The following is a 23633-nucleotide window of genomic DNA, read 5'->3' as shown; positions in this document are numbered from 1 at the left end:
ATTGATTGATTATGTGCTTCAATGATTAATGGGTCCAATATGAAAATTGGATGAAACGTGGCCTTTCAAATTATGTGTTGTGCTTCAGGAGAATCCAGTATGAAAATGTATGAAATGTGGTACCTGGAGGAGAGATGATTGTAGGCCGGCACCTACGTACTAGTATCTTAGCTAGTACAAGAGCTAAGGGGGTGGTAGCTCCCTTCCATTAGCAGTTGAAAACTTTGGAGCATTGTAGCAAGTAGCAGCCTGCGTACTAGTAAATGGATCGGCTAGTACAAGAACTATGGGGGTTGTAACTCCCTTCTAGGAGAGACAGGAGAATGAGAGAGGGTTGTATCTCTCTGGAGGTAGTAGCCTGCGTACTGGTAAAGGACTGAACTAGTACAGAACTTTTGTAAAAGGATTTTCTTATTAAGAAGAGGATGAGATGACTTGCAGAGGTGGTTTTCTCCCACATTGGGTTTCCACCTTATATCATGGTGTTCATGTGTGTGACTTATGTGTGATGATCTGTTTTATTTTACTGCACCTGTTTACTGTTAATATGGTTAATAATGTTCTAATGCAGTCATTGAAGATCAATTAACTGAATCATAAGTTTACTGAATATATGCGGGTATTCTTAAATGAAGCATCATATATGAATCAGAGTATGGAAATGAAAAAGTTTTATTGACTTAATAACAATGATTCACCCCCCCGCCTGAGTATTATTTGAAATAATTGGTATTAGAGCAGGTCCTTTTGTAGAAGCTTGATCGCTTGAAGGAGATCCGTGGAACAATGGGAAAGATGCTTAAGACGAAAGTGCCTAAGCAGAAGAATACATCTCAGAAGAACTATGACAGTGGGAGAATCGATTGGGGATTATGTGGAAGAAACACTTCAGATTTAGAATCATTTCAAAATGAAGATGAACTATCAAGTATGAATTTGTTATCCTCTGATGTTCCAGCTATCTATCCATTTGGAAAATATGAAAGTGATAGCGAAACAACTGAATTTGATTTTATGGGTGAGCAATAAAGATATCAAATAGAGGCATAATTTAAAAGGTTTACAGACAAAATTAGAGATCAACAAGATCTATTGAACAAAAGGGAATGTGCCTTCAAAGAAGAAGCTACCAAACTAAAGGCTCAACTAGAGGAAGGAAACAAGGTAAGGAAGTTATTCAAAGACAAATATCAAAAGTTGTAGGATGAAGTAACATCTCCAATAGATGAAGTCAGTGAGAAGAGCACAACAATCAAGAAACTCAAAGATAGATCCAGTTACTATGAAAGTCTTGAATCTACGATCCTCTTGCTGAAGGAAGATCTTGAAGAATCAAAGAAGTAGAATAACGAACTTCTCCAAGCTCATGAAAAACAAGAAAATTAAGTCCTCAATCTAAGACATCAGTTGGAATAAGAAGGAAAAGTTGAAGAAAACATGAAGACGCAGCATCGTGAAAAGGAAGAGCATCGTCAGGTTGAGGTAACCATTCTAAAGGACAAATTAGAAGAAAAATATAAGATCTTACGATTTCAAGATAGTACTAAGATTTTGGATGATATTATTAGTATTCAAAGGTCTCCTTCTATCAAAACTGGTCTTGGTTTTCATGAATCTATTGAAGGTGAATCTAGTTCAGGAAATAAGACAAGGGACTTTATTGCAAAATATGAAATGCTCAATAAGGAGATGAAAGGTCAATCTCATCATCAACCAAGGAAAGAAATTCTTCAAAGAAAATCTTTTACTCCTCCTATGAATAATGTTGAATGTTATGTATGTCATAATCTTGGACATGTTGCAGCCAGATGTAGAAGAAGAAGGGTTCAAGACCATCATGCAGAAAGATCATCACATTCAAGGCACTTTAATGTATATTGCTTTGCTTGCAATATGTTTGGTCATAGAGCTGTTGATTGCTATAGAAGAAATATGAGACATGTAAGATGTTACACATGTAACAAGCTTGGACATATAGCTAAGGAATGCAGGAACAAAGTATGGGCACCATACCAAAAGGAGAAAACATCATCATCACACTTGAAGATGTGGAAGGAGAAAGAAGTACAGTCAGAAAGAGGCAGCACATCACAACATACAAACATAACAAAATTAGAGGGAGCTAGAAGTGTAAAACTTCAGTTTCCTAAATATCATACGCAAGTTTCTTAAAGAGAAGTCATGTATATACGTGAGTTGGTTATGGCATAGTTGCGTATATGATTGTTTGAGGAAAGGAAGTAGCGACAGTTCAGGAAAAGGATTAGTTATGATTCGGTTTATTATTTGTGCTATTTGATAATGGTTACAATTTGCTAATGATGTGTGGAAATGACTTGATGATTAGAAGTGTTTTGTTTGTAACTTGATAATGATGATGTCTTGATGATATGCATGATCAGATCTGACAGTAAACAAGATGGCACAAGTTTAGGGGGAGCATATGCTTTTAATGCATTGTTGGCATTATGGTTAATAGTCCTTGGTGATGATGCTTATATGGATAAATGATTCATCTTGCTATGATATGGTTATGAGTTATTCGGATGATTCTTGGGGTTACATAGTTGATATTTAGATCATATTTGTGGTTGATCTTCATAAGGATAAGGAGAAGTACATAGCTTGAACTCACATATTTTTTACTTGATGATGAGTCACTCATTTTTGTTGTCGTCATATGCATAGAGATCATATTTTACAGTTGTGATGCCAGATTCCTATTGTTCTTGGCACATATATGGATGAGGATTGTTGGCTAGATACATGGATGATTATTCAAAGTTGCATTGTTGGAAACATTATGATGATGAGTTCTTACCTATATGATGATAGGTTGTTTCGTACATATGTCGATTGATTCAGATATTCCCAATTGATGATACTTGGTCCATGCAGATCTGGATGGCTATGGTGTTTCTCACATATGATAAATGATTTTGTATATACAGAATTCTATTCAAAAGGATGAGTTGATACGGACATACCTTGATGATTTATACACTAATACAAGTTTCTGGTCTAGTTGTTGTTGACAGATGCTATGGAGCAGATCATACAGTGTCGTTGTCAATGTCTACCATGATCTTATTTAGATGATTGGTCTCTGTTATAAAGGTCATGTATATCATTCAATGTAAAGGTCATATCAAGTCTCATGATGTAATAGTGTGTCTCTATTGTAGTCATTTGATGAGATCTCTTTGGGCCATATGATGAAATTTGTACCCCCTCTACGCATAGGAAGGATGATGAAATATTTCAGTCATTATCAAGGTCATCTAACTGCCTATGTTGGTTTCCCCACTATGCCTGGGATGAATGATGTTATACTCTTGTGTTATCATTTTGGTAGGAGAGAGTTGTATGTATGAGTCTTTGGTGATAGGAAGGTCACTTATGATGTATAGAGTCATGTTCTTTCTTATAGAACATCTTTTGCAAACCTTGCTTACAGTTAGGGGGAGCATGAACAACTCACTTCAGTAGAGCAGAGATTTCAGCATGTACTCAGAAGGAACATGGACATATTAGTCCACCATGGCATATAGAAAGGGGGAGCTCATTCAGAGACTTCAGCAGGCACTTAGGGGGTGTATGGACAACGGAATGTATATCTTGGTCCACCCTTTGCCCTTGATGTCAAAGGGGGAGAGTGATTTGGTGTTTTTTCCATCAAGTCCAAAGGGGGAAATTGTTGGCATTATGATGCATGTGTTGTACTTGATGGCAACCCTCTCATAGAAGAACATCTCACTTATATACAATCAGATGAATCTACAGAAGAGATATCAGATGTGACATAATACATGGGATGCAGGACAACTCAAAGGAATCAAATGACAATTCTCAGTATGACAAGATTAGCTTTGCCATCAAGTCCAAAGGAGGAGATTTTTGGCATTATGGTACATATGTTGTACTTGACAGCAACCCATTCACCTCAGATGATAAATTATAGTGCAGCAAAGTTCACGCAATTTCATGCAGATAAAAGGTTTCTTTCATGTAGAGAAAAGTTCACGCACTTTCATGAGGATAAAAGTTTCTTTCATGTAGAGAAAAGTCCACGCACTTTCATGAAGATAAAAGTTTCTTTCATGTAGAGAAAAGTTCACGCACTTTCATGCAGAGAAAAGTTTTCTTTCATGTATAGAAAAGTTCACGCACTTTCATGCAGAGAAAAGTTTTTTCATATAGAGAAAATTTCACGCACTTTCATGCAGAGAAAAGTTCCTTTCATGAAGAGAAAAGATCACGCACTTTCATGGTTTTCTCATGGTATTAGCCCGACAGTTTTTTGATCCTATGGTTTTGGTTTGTGGTATTGCATCCAAAAGTGTTGACCCCAAGTATTGGGTTCATTATATTGTGTTATTAATGTTTCGGACTGTGGTATTGTGAAAGGCCTAAGACTATAAAAGAGGAAGGAAATCATTTGGCAAATGATCAATCTGAATGAATGGAATATCTAATAAGTGCTAGATCTGAAATATTTGTGATTGGGGTTATGGAGCAGATCGGGATCTGAATCAAGGAGAAACCTGAGTATTATCGACTGATCTCCACGGCACATGATCAGATCTGTAGATCTGATAGTCTGGGGTATGCTTGAAGACTGAAAAACTATCGATACCCACAAGACCGCAGGAGAAACACAGTGCAGGTGCGGATACCCACAGAGTAGAAGAGTGCACTGGTGCAGATGTAGCCGCAGGACCGCAGGTGCGAAACGGTGCAGGTGCAGATACCCACAAAGCAGAAGAGTGCGCAGGTGTAGATACCCGCAGATAAGAAGACTGTGCAGGTGTGGATACCTGCATATCAGAAAGCAACAGAGGCGCGGATTTTCATAGATGTCTATTGGTGAAGTTGCAGACCCTGCTTGAAATTTGTTTTAACTGCATTTGACTATTCTGCAGGGTTCTAGGTGCATAATTGATGTTTGGTTACTGGTATTGATTTCTGATAACAACATGATTATGTTTAGCTTTAGTATTGATGGTGGAATGGATCAAGTTCTTAATGACTTATCTTTATGTGATCTGATGGACTAGATTTGGTTGCTAACTCACATATTATCCTTGTATATGTATTGATCTGGTGTTTGGGAGATTTAGAAGATTGATTGATTATGTGCTTCAATGATTAATGGGTCCAGTATGAAAATTGGATGAAATGTGGCCTTTCAGATTATGTGTTGTGCTTTAGGAGTATCCAGTATGAAAATGTATGAAATGTGGTACCTGGAGGAGAGAATATTGTAGGTCGGCACCTACGTGCTAGTATCTTAGCTAGTACAAGAGCTAAGGGGGTGGTAGCCCCCTTCCAGTAGCAGTTGAAAACTTTGGAGCATTGTAGCAGGTAGCAACCTGCGTACTAGTAAATGGACTGGCTAGTACAAGAACTATGGGGGTTGCAGCTCCCTTCCAGGAGAGACTGGAGAACGAGAGAGGGTTGTAGATCTCTGCAGGTAGTGGCATGCGTACTGGTAAGGGACTGCACTAGTACATAACTTTTGTAAAATGATTTTCTTATTAAGAATAAGATTGAGATGACTTGCAGCAGGTGGTTTTCTCCCACATTGGCTTTCCACCTTATATCATGGTTTTCATGTGTGTGGCTTATGTGTGATGATCTGTTCTATTTTACTACACCTGTTTACTATTAATATGGTTAATAATGTTCTAATGCACTCTTTGAAGATCAATTAACTGAATCATAAGTTTACTGAATATACGCCAGTATTCTTAACTGAAGTAGCATATATGAATCAGAGTATGGGAATGGAAAAGTTTTATTGACTTAATAATAATGATTCACCTCCCCTCTCAGTATTATTCCCAAGAAGAAGAAGAAGAAGAAGAAGTTTCCAAGGGGACCCTAACATCCACACCAGTACCTATCCTACTTTCCCACACTTCTCTCCATCATTTTTGGCATTTCTTTCACCCCACTATGCTTCTTTTTCAAAAACTATGTTTTCTATAGGAGGTTCTATATTTTATATAGGAGGCTCATGTAGAAATTATAGAGAGCCAGAAATGGATTTAAAAGGTAATCTGGGGGACAGGTAAGCTTCATGAAGAACCTATAAACCCTCATACAATCTTCAAACCTTCTTTCCATCATTTCCAAGCTTGCATCACACCCCAAGCATTATTCTTCTTCCTGTCCAAGAAAAAGACAAAAAAGAGTTTTTTCGGAAAAGAAAAAACAAAAAAATAAGAGAGGAAACAACAACATCCACCTCACCTGAAGCCTACCTATTACCTCTCCATCTCTATCTACATCCTCAGAATCCTCCTTGCAGCTCCAAGCAGAGAAAGAAGCTGAAGTTTCAAGGGGAGAAACAACTACAAGAGCTCCAGTAGGAATTCCTATAGCAGTTGATCCCATCAAAACCCAACACTAACAGTAGGAGAATTCAAACATGAAGGTTGAGAAGGCACCTGAAGCTTAGACCCACCCAAAGAAGAACCTCTACAAGACATAGCCACACATTAGCAAGTAAACAACATGCATCAAAACAAATCAAGGCATGCGGAAGAGAGAGAGCCACAACACCTCACAGTAAATACATTTGGATCATAGGTAAGTAACTAACCTGCTCCTCTATTTGCATTTGTGTAATTAGGGTTCATGCAAAAGCAACGAGATGGTTGAGGTTGAAGGAGGGAAAGGTGGCCAGTTAACTTAGCCACCTTCATCTAGTTGACTCCACTCATCCGACATGTCACCCACACGTGTGCACAATCAACTAGAGAAAGATGTCAAGGATAGGTAGTGGACGAAGTGTGAACTCCGATGCAATCATGAGGGATGATTCCAAGGAGGAGCCGTCTAATGAGGCAGAGGAATTTCCTGGATGGTCAAAAGTAGTCAGAATCCGGGCAAAAATATTTCAAAAAATCTTGGAGCGGCAATATATGAATTGTGTTTTTGATTATGGAAATGGATTCAGCACAATCAAAAATGTCTAGGACACCTAAATTTTTGAAGTTTAATGACTATAACTTAGATTTACAAAAATCGTTGTAGGATTTTCTCTAAATATGACCAGAATTTCTATAACTTTTTGGGCAACTCCTCCGTCTCGTTAGACTACATGTTACAAGGAAAGGCCATGATGACAAGGCAAGTGGGGACCAATGATCCAAATATGGCCAACATATAATTTGCCAGCTCACCCCCCCATCACCGAAAATATCCATATAGGGTAATAAGTACTCCTTCCCGAGCACTCTCACCACATTTTCCTTCATTCTCTCCTCGTAAATCAGCTACAATAGTCTCCTTGTGGCCCCACAGCCTCATAACCATCTTCCTCCATCGATCTCTACCATATTCCTGCTCTTGGCATTTTCTACAAGAGCCGTTACAGGTTCTACACGAGCACCTAAAGGAATTCTACAGGAGGGACAACATGCTTCTACAGGAGGGGCAGTGAGTTGTTTTGAAGCAAGAAAACATGGGTTTTAGCATGAATTTCAGTATGAGGAGGTAGGTTCGATGAATGCCCCCATTGAATATAAATATATGCAAGCAATGGTTTCAATTTGAGGAGGAAATAAAGCTTTAGGAGGAGGAAATACATACAAAAATTATTCTTATTTAAAAAGAAAAAAAACAGTCTCTGTTTCTCTATTCTTCTCAAAAATCATTGTCTCCATCTCCACATTCAGTTTCCCAAAAGAGTATAAACAAAATGATAGGAGGATTTATGAATAAGATCCCACCAACTCCACCAAGCTCCATGCACATCCATAGGAAATAAACATCTTCACAAGGGCAAATTGGATGAATTTCTTTGAGAAATTCTGAGGTTTTGATGAGGAGATTGCCCAAGAGTTTTCTCTCTCTCTGGTACCCCACACAAGAACTCATGTCACTGTCAGCTTTAGAGGTCTTTCCATGCATATAACCCCTAAATTTATCCGTAAGGTCACTACCCTTCATCTTGTGCTGCCTTGGAGCAAGGATGAGAAAACAATTGGCCAGGCTCCCAAGAAAAACGTTTTCCAAAACAATGAAACCCCTGTAGAGGATAAAAATGGCATTAGAAGGGCTAGCATACCATATCCTTGGGATAAGGTTAGCTACCAAATAATCAAATTCGTATCCTGTGAGGGGAGGTACAACATTTTCTATGGTTATCACTTTAGAATCCTTCATGAATTAAGGTATCACATGGACACTCCAGCCCCTCAAAATCTCAACATCCCCTACTTCCTCCTGCAGTCCATCATTGACTCCAGCACTAAAGTTAAAGAAGGGAATTCAGAGCAACTAGCTCACCATAGGTTAGTCAAAATCCTAGTGGAAGAGGCCATCCATAGATTTACACTCCCTATAGCATGGGAAGTCTTCCGAAACATAACAGCTGAGGATGACATAAAGGCCTTAACCTATGATATCAGTCCTACTGGCAGTGAGGGGGAAGTGCATCAAGGGGGAGAAGGTGAAGGCACTGGTGATTTAGGAGAACAAGCGAGGAAGGAGGAAGAAACTAAGATAGAGGAGGAGAATGCTGAAGAAACAAAGCAGGAAGAAACAGAGCAAACAGAGACAGAAGGAGACAGAAGGAAGAGAAAAAGAGGCAGAAAAGGCAGAACAAGGAGAAGGGTCCCTTGATACTCTGGAAAGGGAGGCAATAGTTGCCCTCACTACCCTTAGTAAACCGATCAAGCCAAAGAAAAAGAGGAAAATGCATGCGTCCATGTATTTCAAGGCTAGGAAGAGCACAAGAATCAAAACATGCAAACCTCAACCCTTTTCAAAAGTGCCAATTACAATTGAATATTCACCCTCTAGCCAAGGAAAATAATCCTCTTCCAAGGCGCCTATCACATATGCAAGGGGGACTCCTAGATCTCCCACAAGGAAAGAAAATGTAGAAATACATGACCCAAATATAGTCCTATATGAGGCTCAGGCAGTTCTACAGGAGACATTGTCAAAACTACAAGAGACCCAAAATCTTGAGGAAAGGATGGAAGGACAACCTCAAGTATAGGAGGAAGAAATAGATGTATATGAATATGATCCCTAGCCTAGTATTTCCTCCTACTACTATCTACTTGAGGGAGGAAGGATAATTCCACAAAAATTTACAATTCCACTATGCTTTGAATTAGATAAAGAGAATATAAGAACACGTAGGTGGATGCAGATAGCCAAATCCCAAGGAGTTGAGGATTATATTGGCCATATGGAAAACAAACTCAGAGAAATGGGCAGAGAGGATAGTGCTATCACACACAAGGAAGCAATTACAAGAAGCCACCTTGAAACTAAAAATGAATTGCTAAGGAGGCAACTGCAAGAGAAAGAGACTTGGCTGGCATGCATGGCCAACTTATCCATGAAGGAATTTCAATGCAGAACATTAGCCAAATCCTATAGCCTCTATCTAAAGGACTAATGGCTTCAATTCCAGATAAAGACTTTGGCACAAAGAGGAACAATGCCTTCCCAAGATTACAGGAAGTATGGATTTGTGTGACCAAAGCACCTTAGAGGATAAACCAAAGATGACAGAATTCTACCTGTATAACATGGCCCACAGAAAAATGAATGTGTGGGACCCCAATTCCAAGCTAGGGGACCTACAATTAATGGCCATGGTCTCATGGATGAACCATGAAGAATTGAGGGTAGCGGAAATAAAAAGATTGATGATAAAGGAGCAGAAGGAGCCATTAATGATAAGAGTTGAGCCATCAAATCCTATCGTACTCATCAACAAAGAAAACCTGCTTGCCAATGGCCCTTAGATTTCCCCTAGATATCTCACCAATCAAGCACAAGACATTGCATATTTTGAGGATATGGAAAGGCTACTTGGGGATGACTATGTTCATGCATGCATGAGGAGATGGAACACATTACCACACAGTTTGCAGATCATGCAATATCATTCCCCCATGAGGCTGAAGGAGGCATTGAAAAGAGTGCCAATGTATAAGCACTCCATGGAGAGGTAGAAGGTCAACTAGATTGGCCTCAAATTGAGTCCCCCACTACTGTTAGGCATGTTGGAAGGCAGAAGAGAAGAATAAGAGGAGGAGTAGTGGGAAGAGATAGAAAGGAAGGCAAGATTTTATGACAAGGAAGAGTAGACCACATCAGAAGCCTGGGATACGAGGGAGGCCACCAGGGCCATAAAAGATGAGGAGATGGACTAAGTTTCTCAGAGGATGTTCAACACCTTTAGTAGGGGGGTGATGATGAGACTCATAAATGGGTAATTATATGGGCCTATTTTATCTCCTAACCTAGACAAATCAACCATTCTCTTATCTTATTGTATGATTTCCAGATTATACTTAGGCTTATGGAGTGAGGTGAGTTAGTTATGATGCCATGTGGTCTAACATTTGTTTAACGCAGATTACTGATGAATTTTGAGGTCAAAGGCAAGGAACAAGTGGACAAATGTAGAAATAACTCAAACTGGACAAAGGAGAGGACTTATAGGATGCAATCCCCCTCATTTATTACTCCTCACTTTGAATTCCCCTTCATTCAACTCAAAGTACAAGCAGCCAAATCATGCATTAGAAGGCAGTCGAGCAAGTGGAGGATGACTGATGATTATCTCGAGTTTTGGGACACAAGCCTCCCTGATTTTAAGGAAGTTTTTGGTAACTTCATTTATATAAGTAGAAACGCCTACAACCTCACTAGTGTGGGATTTTTGTTGGATTTTTTCTTATGTAAAATCTTCTCAACTTCTAGCTTATTATTTTGTGACAGTTTCATGTAATCTTGCTATTATTCTGGAAATAAAAATGGAATCCTTTTTGAGTTAGTATTGAGTTACCTCAAAGGGCTAAAGATCTTCGGTTAGGGACCAATCCAAAAACTCAAGCTCCTATTTACTTGTATTTTTATGTTTATTTCAGTTTGTATATTAGGTTGTTATTAGATGTATTTCTTTTATGGTTAAGAATTTTTCCATTTTTGCTCTCTATAGCAGGTTAAGCGGTGATGAAAAGAAGATTCAAAAGGCCATCAATAGTGCCTTGGCATCTCTACCTCCATTTGGGACCATGATTTGAGGCAAAGACCCTCTTGTTGTCCCAAAAACATAGATTTTCCTCATTCATAGGACTTCTAGTGTTTACAGCTTTTAGTAGGTTAATAGTCTAGCTTTGCTTTACCTCAGATCTTCTTCATCATGCTCACTTATTTATTTGAAATATTATTCATTCATGCTTTCATTTCTCGCAGCATTTCTCAACATTTTCTTTCATAGAGCATAGTTTAGACCATTTTTATGCAAAACTCTATTTTTTCTAGATGCACTAATTTCATTACTTCTTTGATCTTATTGGTTGAATGTCAGTTACTTTGGAGCAGATCTCTTCTACTAGTAGACCAGCCTATCAGCCATCCAATCCTCCATCTAATGCATGCCCTACAGGTCGTCCAAGCCTCACCTCAATTCTGCCTTAGTTTCCAGCATTTTCCATAGAACTTCTTCATCTCTCCTTGAGAAAACCCAATCATCTTCCTCTCTCCTGGTGATTCTTGGTAGACCCTAGGTGCCCGAAAACCTCATTCCAACCTTCATCAACATTTTCCGTCCATTCTCACACCCTCAAAATAGTGAAAACTGCTCGTGACCTCCTCCTGTAGGCCTCCTGTAGTTGCCTAGTTTTCATCGTGTAGATTTCCTGTGTCCTCTTGTAGATTTTCCTGTAGGCTTCCTTTTGAAGGCTGAGTGTGGGAAAATCCTCCAGAAGGCCACTTGAGCCATCCTAGGACCCATCCACACCATCCGACATCCTATCAAGTCCAAAAGGCACCCTCCAACGCCACCTATTCGTTGCCACATTCACACACAATAAATTATAGGCATGTCAAATTCACATAAAAATACATAAAAATCCAAAAAGATGCCTTCTGCTTATTTACTTCCAGAAATAGCTTAGGTAGATGTTGTTTACTTCCTTGGGTAGGTAATGATATTTCTTTCATGGTTCATAGTGCTTTATGCAAAAGTAGGATTAGTTGGTAAGGTAGGGTTTACTAGGTTTGCTTTACATTTCATTCTTTCTCCTTTCTGTAGTTAGAGTAGCATCTGTAGAGTAATATTTCTCTCCTTTCATCACATATAGATCTTCTTCTGGAATCCATAGAGGTTGGCTTGAGCTCCTAGTGATCTTGGGCCAGCTGACCAAGTGACATCCTGCAGTAAGAACTAGTACTTGTGAATACAACGCTGATGCTTCCAAGTTTGTTATGAACTACCAGGTTGATAAGAGTAAAGTAGGCAGCCCACGAGTCACAACATTACTACTGCAATACCGGTGCTCACCAATTACCACCTAGTGACCCACATGTTTTCCATCAATGTGGGTGGTTGTCACATTGTCCTGGGCGTTGTATTTCTTCGCACACTAGGCCCATTCAAAATGTATTTATAAGCATTAGATATGAGCTTTAAGCAGAATGACCACATGCATACCCTCCATGGACTCTAGGCAGGAACTCCTTCTATCATCAGTTTGCATCGAATGTAAAAATCGTTAAAAAATGGCCATCATGGAGTTATCACACAATTTAATGCCATCCAGGCGATCGAGCCCACTACTCTTCATATTCATCCTAAGATGCAACAAGTCTTAAATAGAAACCCGTAGGTTTTTGACAAACCTCACGAGCTTCCACCCTCTAGAGGGTAACATGATCATAGCATCACTTTTGACCCAGGGGCACAACCACCGAATGTCCACCCATATAGATACCGTTTCGCCCAAACGAATGAAATTGAAAAAATCATCAAGGAAATATAAATTCCCTATCCCATTTGTTAATGATTTGCGAATGAACTAAATGGTTCTCAATTCTTTACTAATCTAGATCTTCGCTCGGGCTATCCCCAAATATTCATTTACGGCTCTCAAATAGGCCATGTATTCCACCCCCATTTTGGCACCACTCAACTTCACCAAGTATTTTTCAATTGAATGTGATGCTTCAGGTACAGGTATTGGTGATGTCTTAATCTGGGAAGGTCAACCCCTGGCCTTCACTAGCCAACAACTAAGTGGGAAACATCTGGGATGATCTTCCTATGAGAACGAGATGATGGCCAGCTTACATGCAGTGGGTACTTGGCAACAATACTTATTGGGGCGGCGTTTCCAAATCCACATAGACCATCAAAGACTCAAATATTTTTTGGATGAACGTCTATCCTTGCCACACCAAAATAAATGGCCAGCCAAAATGTTGGGATATGATTAGGAGATAATTTACAAGAAAGGACGCAAAAATGTCATAGTAGATGCTTTATAATGCCAATTTGAGTAGGATAATATCCTACTAGAAATATCTCTTTCCATTCCAGATTGTATTGAAGAAGCCCACAAGGAATGGTTTTCACATCCTTCACTTTCCCAACTAATTAATAACTTGCGAGCATATTCTAATTCCACACGGGGCTACTCTTGGAAGGATGAGATTCTTCACTATAAGGATAGAGTAGTGATATCATCAACATTGACCCTCAAAACATGAATTTTGCCAAGTTTCACTTGTCTCCCATTGAAGGGCATGCAGGCTTTCAGAAGACTTATGCTTGCACTTTTCGTTCCTTCTTTTGGACAGGCATGAAAAATTACATTCTTACTACCCTTTCCCATCCCTACCTCAACATGGACAGATGTTTCTATGGATTTCATTATTGGTCTTCCAAAACTAAGCAACAAGTAAGTCATCATGGTGGTTATGGACAAACTCTCTAAGTATGTTCATTTTTCCCCCTACCCCACCCATTTACCCCCACTTTTGTGGTTCAATATTTCATGGACCAGATCTTCAAACTGCATGGCATGCCCAATTCCATTGTATCTAATCGTGACCTGATCTTCACTAGTAACTTTTGGTAGGAACATTTCAAGCTACAAGGCACCCAACTCCAACTAAGTACTTCCTATCATCCCAAAATTGATGGTGAAACTGAAGCAGTCAACAAATGTCTGGAGACCTACCTTAGGTGTTTCATTTCAAAAAAGCAACATCAATGGGTATAATGGTTACCTCTACCGAATGGTAGTATAATACTAACTATCATGCCACCACCAAGATGATTCCATATGAATTAGTTTATGGTCAATTCTCCCCTTCACCTACTTCTTGTATCCCTCACTTATCAACTCTTATGAGCTTGAAAATGGATGAGGAATGACTTAAGGTGCATCCTATCCTCTTGTCACTTCCTCCATGGAACTAATTCTAAGTATGGAAGGTCATTTAATGCCACCATTTATGACAAAACCTCCTTCATTTTCTTATAAATTGACCACTCATCTAAGTGATCATGGGCTGGATTATGTTGAATTGTAATGTTAGGCCCCTATGCTACTATTGTAACCCCTTATTTTTATTAGCACAACCCCCTTATTATATTGTTGTACCCTTGTAGTTCCCATATTGTTATTATTGTGCCCCATAGAATCCCAATATTGTTATTATTGTGCCCTTACATTATTATTGTTATGTCGTCTCTGATTATATTATGACCCCTTAGACTCCTATATATAGAAAGGAGGTCTTGTCGTTTGTATCATCGAAGAATTGTTCATTTGTGTAATGTAAAGGAGGTTTCCCCCTCAAAGAGGATTATTTCTGAGGTGTTTATCTATCTTTTCTATTTTTTTGTGAGTTGGTTTTATAACATTTTCTATCAGAGCTTTGGATATTAGGGTTTCATTGCTCCAAACACGTCATTGTTTCTTTTTCATTATAACTTTTTTAATGCAAAGTTACAGATGCTAAAAAAAAACGCATTTGGGCTGAAATCGTTCTGAACCTAGAGTCTGAATTTCAAAGATTTTTAGAGGTTTATCATTAAGGGGTATGCCTAGATACTTGGAAGGTAGCTATTCCCTTTGAAACCCAAGAATTCTAGTAATATTTCTATGAATAGAAATGTTAGTGTTAAAGAAAAAAACTTTTGATTTTTTGAGGCTTAGCTCTATCCCTGCTGCCACAGAAAAGTCACTTAAGATGTGTTTGATTTCATTGGCTTCCATGCCTGTGGATATGCCCTACAACATATTATCATCCACAAATTGTTCATGAGTGTTTGCTACTCCATCCAAGGTGAGCTTGATACCCAGGATCTGACCTTTAGCAATTTCCATTTTAATCGCTCTTCCTAGCGCTTCCATCATGAGAACGAAGAGGAAAGGAGAGAGTTGATCTCCCTGTCAGAGACTTTTGGAGGGTGCGAAGGTTCCTGAAGGAGCTCCATTCAGCAGTATGGAAAACCTGGTCGTGGTGATAAGTGCCATAACCCATCCTATCCAATTTTTGCCAAAGCCATAGGCTTTTAGAATTTCTCTTATGTAATACCAACTTAGCTTGTCATAGGCTTTCACTAGGTCCAACTGAATGATCATGCCAACTTGTTTGTTGATTTTGAGAGAGTATACCACCTCATGAGCTTGGATGATGTTGTTGAAGATTTGTCTTCCTTCCACATAGCCCATTTGCTCGTCCAAGATGAGAGATGGTAGAAAGGGTTTGAGACTATTAGCTATCACTTTGGAAATCATTTTGTACACCACATTACATAAGGCTATGGGTCTGAAGCCATCCAAATCATGGAATTTTCTTGTTTTGGGATTAAATCAATGAAGGAAACATTAACAGTCTTCAAAACCTTTTTGGATTTTCTTGAGTCTTCCACCACCACAAGGATATCATGTTTGACTACTTCCCAGTAGGCTTTGAAGAAGTCTACATTGAATCCATCCGGGCCTGGAGCTTTTCCATTTTTCATTTCATTAATCACTCCACTAACCTCTCTTCTGATACTAGCTTATTAAGATTGTGGTTGTCCTCCCTGGTGACCATCTAAGGGATATACTGAGTGAATTGGGAAATGAACCTAGATCTGTCCTCTAGAGGTTCCTCTACTATACTGAGGAAGTGTTGTACAAGGATCAATTCCATATCGTTGTGAGAGACAACCTCTACCCCTCGAGAATCTTTGAGCTTTGTGATTTTGTTATGTGCCCTATGAGTCATGGTGGATTTGTGAAAGAATTTTTTATTCCTTTCTCCCTCTCTAACCCATAGTATCCTTGATTTTTGTCTCTAGAATATTTCCTCTTGCAAGCATCAATCTTCCCATTCTCCCTGCAAAGGGTCAGTTAGTTTTTTCCACTCCTCAGTAAATCCATATGTGATACTAATCTAATTGATCTCCTAGAGCTTCTGCTCAGCTTCTCTTTTGTCTTTGAAGATATCACCAAAATCATTTTTGTTCCAATCGTTAATTTTGGATTTGTATGTTTGAGTTTCTGTTGGAGAATGAGAATTCTAGTGCCTTGAATGTTCAAATCCTCTCTCCACCATTTGTCACTATTACTGGTGAATGTAGGGTTAGAGAGCCAAGCCTTTTTCAACCTAAAAGGTTTGTTTCTTGGTGTGCCCATAAAGGTGGATTCCAGCTGTGCAGGCCAGTGATCCAATCCTCCAAAGGGTAGGTTAGAAACTGTCATGGTAGGGCCTCTGAGAATGAGATCCTCTGAAATAATAAATCTATCCATTTTGGAGGCAACTTGAGAAGCCCCTCCCCTCTTGTTGTTCTAGGTGAAGGTTCCATTTATTGTTTCAGTGTCCACAAGACCCATGTTCATTAAAAAGTTCTAGAAGTCCATGGAGTCTCTTCCTAACTATCTAATGCCACATTTTTTCTCTGAGAGATATCTTATGATATTGAAATCTCCAGCAATGATCTAGGGAATGTTGGGGTGTCTTGCCCTTAGATCCTCAAGGGAGATGAGAAGCTTGAGCTTGTCTGGTAGCTTCCGAGGTCCATAAACATTTGTGATCATGTATATTTCCTTATCACCTACACGTTGACAAACCAAAGAAAGATAGTTCATGGATGCTTCAGCATCTAGGATTCCAAATTTATATGGATCCCAAGCGTGAGAATCCCCCCCACTGAGTTGCTTGCTTTAACCTATAGATACTCATACTCGATTAGCCACTTATTATGAATTTTTCTAAACTTATCCATCGAATATTTTTTCTCTTGAATAAAAACCATATCTATTTTTTCTTCTTTAATTCTATTACTAAGATTCCTTTGTTTCCTTTTATTTCCTATGCCTCTAATATTCCAGCTTGTGAGCTTCATTAAGAAAGGATAACAAAGGAATAACTCGTCAAATCTTTCATCTTACCTGAATTAATTAGTAGTTCCCCACATTCGTTCAGTGGCTCATTTTGTCTTTTTCTTCCTCTTTTCCTACCTGAGTTCTTTGGAGATTGTGCCTGTACTTTCTCCATTATTTTGACCCCACTATGCTCTTGGCTTTCATGATTTCTTTTGACTCTAGTTCCCTTTGATTATGATCTCCATAGAAAGATATGTTGCACCCTGTCATAATCCTCTTTTCGCTAGGAATATACTCCTATGGTCGTCTGTTGTTCAGAAAGTTTTCTAGATCTAGATTTTCCCTATCTAGAAACTCTTGTAGTTCATCATCCTCTATTCCTGCTTCACTCGGAGTCATCTCATGGTCCCTACATTTCTCCATAAAGCTTCGTAGATTGTCCTTTTGTTGGTTTTTTACTATGATATCCTCCATGTCAGCTTCCTTTCTCTTCTCATTATTTATGTTCTCCATATCTTGGATTGTTTCCTTGTTCTCCTCTTCTTCCTGTAGGATCTTGAAATGATTGTGTCTTGAATTTCTATCCTCATTCATCTTATTTTGTGGGAATTTACGACCTTTCCCTTTGCTCCCAACCTTGGTAAAACCCTCGTGATTTTTATCATCAGTAGTTTTCGCATTTCCTTCCATATTGTTTGTTGGGTAGTCTCTAAATAAATGCCCATGTTCATGGCGTTTGCAGCAACTAAATGGGATGTACTCATAGTCCACAGTCTCCACCCATTCTTCATAATATATTTCTAAAATTATCGCTTCAAGAAGGGCTCCACATCAGTCCATTTTCACACATATTTGGGCAAAGGAGGTATATCTTCCTTTCAGAGTTGCCTCTGAGATCTTTAGGAAGTGCCCCAACTTGTTGCCTATTTTTCTTAGATATTCTAGTAGCTAATGATCCAAAGGAAGGGAGTATAGTCTAATCCATACCGGTACCAATCTGAATGTTTCATGTTCCGGGACAAAGTTCATAATCCATGGCCGCATATAGAGTCCTGCTGGAGAGTATAAATATGATCCTCCCTCAAAAATTCTATCTTTATCCTCTAGGCTCATGAACACCACTATGAAGAAGCCCTTAGAACCTAGATGTAGATGTATTTCCCCCTTTGGCTTCCAATGGATCCTTATCCAAATGTGTAATGCCCTCTCCGTCGGCCATAACCCCATAAATTTGCATATGATCGCATGTTCCATCATATGATCCCTATGTTCTTGAAGAACTCGATTGCTCAATATGACCCGGGGAATAATGTTCGACTTGGGTTTGTAGACCCTAGTTGTCCTTATGGAGTTAGGTTTTCTACTGTTGCCTCCATTCTCCTTCTCCTTATTTGTTTCCAACTAATCCTCTTCATGTTCTTGAAGTCTTCTTCTTCCCAATGTTCCTTTGCTTCTTGCCACTTATACCTTCTCCAGGCATTTTTTAATATGTTGCTTTCCCATGTCCTTACTTCCATATGTAACTACCTGACTATAGGAGGCAGTAACATTCCCCCCTGTGCATCCCGCCATGGTTCCCAAAGTCAAAACCCTAGTGCCAACTTCAACCCTAGCTGAAGTTGTAGACCGATCCCTTTGCCTCACCTTCATATTCTGTGACAAGGATTCTCTCACTATGAAAAAAATCCCAAATTGTTACAATATTCATATTCACAAACAAATTTTGATTTTAAGATCTATATTGAAAAATATAGTTTCATTTTAATATATTTATGATAAGTGGGTCCATGTTCATATTTGTATGACACCAAAAGTAAATCAAACAACAATTATAATTCAATTGTGATAAAATTAGACAATTCTCTTGACTTCATGTCAAAAAAACCTTTGATTTGATAATTTAGCACGTAAAAAAATTCAGTATTGAAGAGTCAACTTTAATTGACATGATGATTTAGCACATAGTTCATTTGAGGTGAGAAAAATAGATTTATATATATCATGTATCTGGGGATTGTTGGTTGGAAATGTTTTGAAAAAGGAGATGGTCGACTAGTATGAAAGGGATTAGTTTAGATTCTTTAAAAGCCAATTTTGTGCTTCTGATATTGTTTGCTTTGGAGAGAAATCTACACTACTAAATTGAACTAAATCAGTTTTTTCATGATTAAGCATAGAAATTGTTTTAATAGTGAAGAGTTATTTTTTATTTCAAATGTCTCCATTAAATAGCTCTAACTAACATTATTGATAATGATTTGACCTTTCTTTTATAATTACAAGCCCATATACCTGTGCACAAATACCAAATAAAAATGATAAAAATAGATCTTCAATTAGAGAAATCGATCGAAGCAAGTGAATAGTAGGAATGATGAGAGAAAATTCTAAAAAAAATTCAATATTAATCGAATTACATTCCAAGCATCATTACTGTATCTTGCGGATTAGTTATAGGAGACATATTAAAGGTCAACCCTTAAATTACCCCATAGAGAGTCCACACCTAGAACTTGGTATTTCTAGATAACAATGAGGCCATCCATAAAGGGGAAGATTCATGGATTATATGATATGATAAAACATGTAAAAAATATCATAATCACATAATTATGCTTGAATAATAAGACACATACGGTATTTTTGACATGTTCGCATAAAGCAAAACCCTTAAAAGATCTCTTCCTTGAATCTTATGTCCATTTTGTTTGTGTTGAATAGGTCCTTCCAAAACCAAGCCCAAGAACACATTGTGATATTAAAAGGAAAGAATACCGATAATCCTAGCTTATAAATTCAAAGGCTTATGCACAACAATGATAGGAACAACTACAAATATCGTAAAACTAGAAATACAATGGATTCATGAAAGAAAAATGATTGATAGAGTTATGTTAGATACAGTTTCAAATTTCATCCGAACTAAAAAAATAAGAAAGAAACAACTAATCATTATTCATGGGCATGTTTGCTAACAAAGAAAAGGTAGGAATTGAAATATCATTTTTATATGTTTACACATAGTCAAATATCCTCTAGATGAGACATGGGGGATGGTAAAATGAGTCTATTGGACCACTTAAAATGACCTCTATTTCTTTGATTTCTAGACCCTCTATCACTTCTCATGATGCCCTCCCCTCTAGGCAAGAGATCAACTGTTCTTTCCCAGGATTCACCAACTTCCCTTAGAGATCTTGGATTGACCACCTAGACAATGGTCACATACCAGCCATCAGCCTTGATAGATATGTTGGGCACCCTATTACATGTTTCCATTGAGTCTTCCCAATACAATTCTGAAAGACCCTCCCCTCCCTCCCAGTGTAGCATCTTTAGTATGTAGCGGCCTGAAGGGGGAAAGGTTTGAAGAGTATGTCCTATTTAATAGGGTTAATATAAAAGAGCCTCATGGGAAGGTTAAAAGAAAGAGTTATGTGTATACATTTGTCCTTGTTAATGCAATAAGGTACCTAGGAGAAGTATTCACCTTCACTTCTATATTTCAAGTACCTAGGAGAAACTTTGTTGAGTGCTGTCAATTAATCACAGAGTAGTTTCAAAATCATTGTTGCTCACACCTTGATTTATTGTAATCACCATGAGGCTTTTACAAGGAACACTATTCCTTCTTTGGACCAAACTACAATTCCTACTGTAATCTTCTAGGCCTACTTATATTTACGAGACTTAGACGATTCCTTTTCTCTCACGATAATAAATTGCAATCCATGTAGACATTATAAAATTATATTATGCCAAGACCCAACAAAGAGATTTCTGAAATGATTTTGAACCAAATATTTAAATTACCACATGTGTCCATGTGGCCATATGGGCCCCTCATGGATCCACTTCCCTCATGACTCTATTTTTAGCAACAATCCATGAGTTGACTTGCCTGACTCTATTTTCCATAACATCCCATAAAATATGTGGATGAAGCTAGATGAAGTTGCAGCATGCTAATATGATTATATAGGGTAGTTATCTATTTCGCTAGTAGTATTCATATCAATATTCACTAGTAATATGAAATAGTGATGGCATATACCTTCTCCTTCCTCTACCCCACCTCTTCCCCTCCTTCTCTGCGTCGGATCGACCTCTTCCACCTCCTCATGCTTGCATTCTCAAGGATAATAAAGAGGAAGAACAAGAAGAAGAATAAGAGAAAAAGAAAAAATTTGGCCCATCAATATGGATGGGGCAATGTTGCCAATAGGGGATGCTATTCTTTACCTCTTGCAGTACCCTCTCTTGTAAATTTTCCCCAAAAGGGGTAGGGTTAAGGCTAGGGTTAGCAGTATTGATCTGTGGAGGTGTGATCAACCGTGACAAAATTTGGGAAATGATGTAGGAAATGGTTATGGAGAATGATATTCTATATCCACAATGTAGTAGCAAGAAAAGGAGGGAATTTATTCAAGAAAAGAAGCCTTCCAGTAATATAATTTAGCACTAAGAACCTCAATGAGGTTCCTCCTCTTCCTCATCTTGCAAGCCCAACCCCAAGACAAATTCCTCCTCCTCATGTCTCAGAGCCAAGAAAATTGATGGAAATGCAAATGTTCATGATTTGTAATGGTAATTGTAGTTTCAGACAAGAAGATTGATGATATAAGATAAACAATTAAGGGGTCATTATTAGGAGTATTATTATGGTTATAAATATTTTTTGTATCTAATTGGAAACAATAGTTGCATCATCATCGTCATCATCAAGAATTAACAATCCAAAACTTCATTTGTTCATTCAAATTTATGGTGTCTCTAGATCTGTGTATTATGGGATGATCATGAAGTGGGTCTTATAATGAACTGGGATACTGTCATAGCTTATAGAGATTGTAAACTCGTCAATGTTCTTACCTACTACATGTCACACGCTAGCTGCTTTTTTCAATTATTCTGGAAATTTGTCGTTATCCTACCTTTTATTGATAAGACAGATCCTTACATTTGTATTCATTGTTTTTATTTTCCAAATTAGTTTTTATGGTGCAATACTAAAGGAATTTGGTAATAATTAACAAATATTCTACATGTAAGAACCTACAAAAGCATATTGGCCCCATGTTGCTAAAAAAATGGGAAGTTTCAGGGTTGGAAGAAAAAAATAGCATCATTGTCTTTGTTCATTGTAAGTTATTTTTGTTGTCCTTCAATGTAGAATTATCCTCTTATGCAGATTTCTTTCCATATTGGGATTCAATTAAAAATTTAAATTTGTAACTTTTTATTTTCTACGAATATTCACCACGATAATAAAACAAAAATTGAAACCATCAATCTTGCAATGCTCATGTTCATTATTTCTTGGGAGACTTGTTGTACCTATTTCTCATAGGGAGTCCTTGGCTACAAAAACTACGTGAGGAAACCAACTCAACTAGCGTTTAGGTTCAACATGTTCCTTGAACTAGAGGGGCCTCCCTCAGTGATTATGAGGCTTTGTTTAATGTTGTTCACCTCTCACTGAACAATAGCGTTTGAAGCACAATGGCCAAATTTACAGTTTTAATTGGGGGTGATTTGAAATCAATGGAAATCTTTACCCACGATTAAAGGCCCCTCTCGAAGGGTCCCTTCAAAACTTGTTAGCTTCCAGCCTGACAAAATGGCTTAGATTTTCAAGGATTATGATAGAATAATGTAAGTATATTCCTAATAATTAAGTAGTCAGACAAACTTCTTAACAACTAACAAAATTTGGATGCATGTAGAAGATTTCTATAGCCCAAAAAAACACTTTGCAGAGTATTGAAGAAGACCAAACAGAGACCAATTCTAAGAGGAGCTCTTTTGAACAGATAGTCAATTAAGCTAATCTCTTTTAATGGCTATCAGAAGGCATAAAGCAGAAACCACTCAAAGAGGAGTTATCTTGGAAAAACAATCCAATAAGCTAATCTTTTTCTAAAGGTTATGATTTTGGAGGGAATTTAAGAATGGATTTATACTCAATCCACACTTACCCAGACCTTCCTATAAATGCTTTGAACATGTGTAGAAACAAGATATGAAAGACTAGAAAGACATACTATAAATCACAAAATTTTGTCAAACTAGAGTCGGAAGGCTTCCATTAGAAATCCAATAATGGAAGCTATTACAAAGTGAAGAGCCTTGGCATCAAAAGCGCACACATATTACTTCAATTGATTAAGTATTTATACAATTTCCTCATAAAATATCTTGATGAAAATATCAAGAGCTATTACAAATATTTGAAACCTATATTACAAAAATAGAACACAAATAGAGGTAACTAAAACTATTTCAATAGTTCTTGTACTATCCTTAAGGATTTTTGTTGATAAAGAAGAGAAATTCGAATTTTATTGCAACTCATATTTGATGAGGTGTGTGCCAAGTCAGTAAATGTCCTTATGAAAAATACGGTCCAGTCATTCCTTCGAATATCTCAATCCGAGATAGCTGTGTGAAAACTATGAGAGGTTTTTGTATTATATTACCTTAGGA

The 23633-nt window shown here is 37.9% G+C and overlaps 1 pseudogene; it reads left to right on the top strand.

Moving 5' to 3' along the window:
• LOC149256114 (uncharacterized) overlaps nucleotides 1-21732 on the top strand; it is a 40059-nt pseudogene extending 18327 nt beyond the window's left edge.
• Nucleotides 21733-23633: the final 1901 nt, after the last annotated feature.

This window comes from Pinus tabuliformis, chromosome 7 (genome assembly GCF_031772625.1).
Source record: "Pinus tabuliformis cultivar Carrire ecotype Pingquan chromosome 7, CPIR1, whole genome shotgun sequence".
Taxonomy (NCBI): Eukaryota; Viridiplantae; Streptophyta; class Pinopsida; order Pinales; family Pinaceae; genus Pinus; species Pinus tabuliformis.
This window is presented reverse-complemented; position numbering and strand designations above follow the sequence as displayed.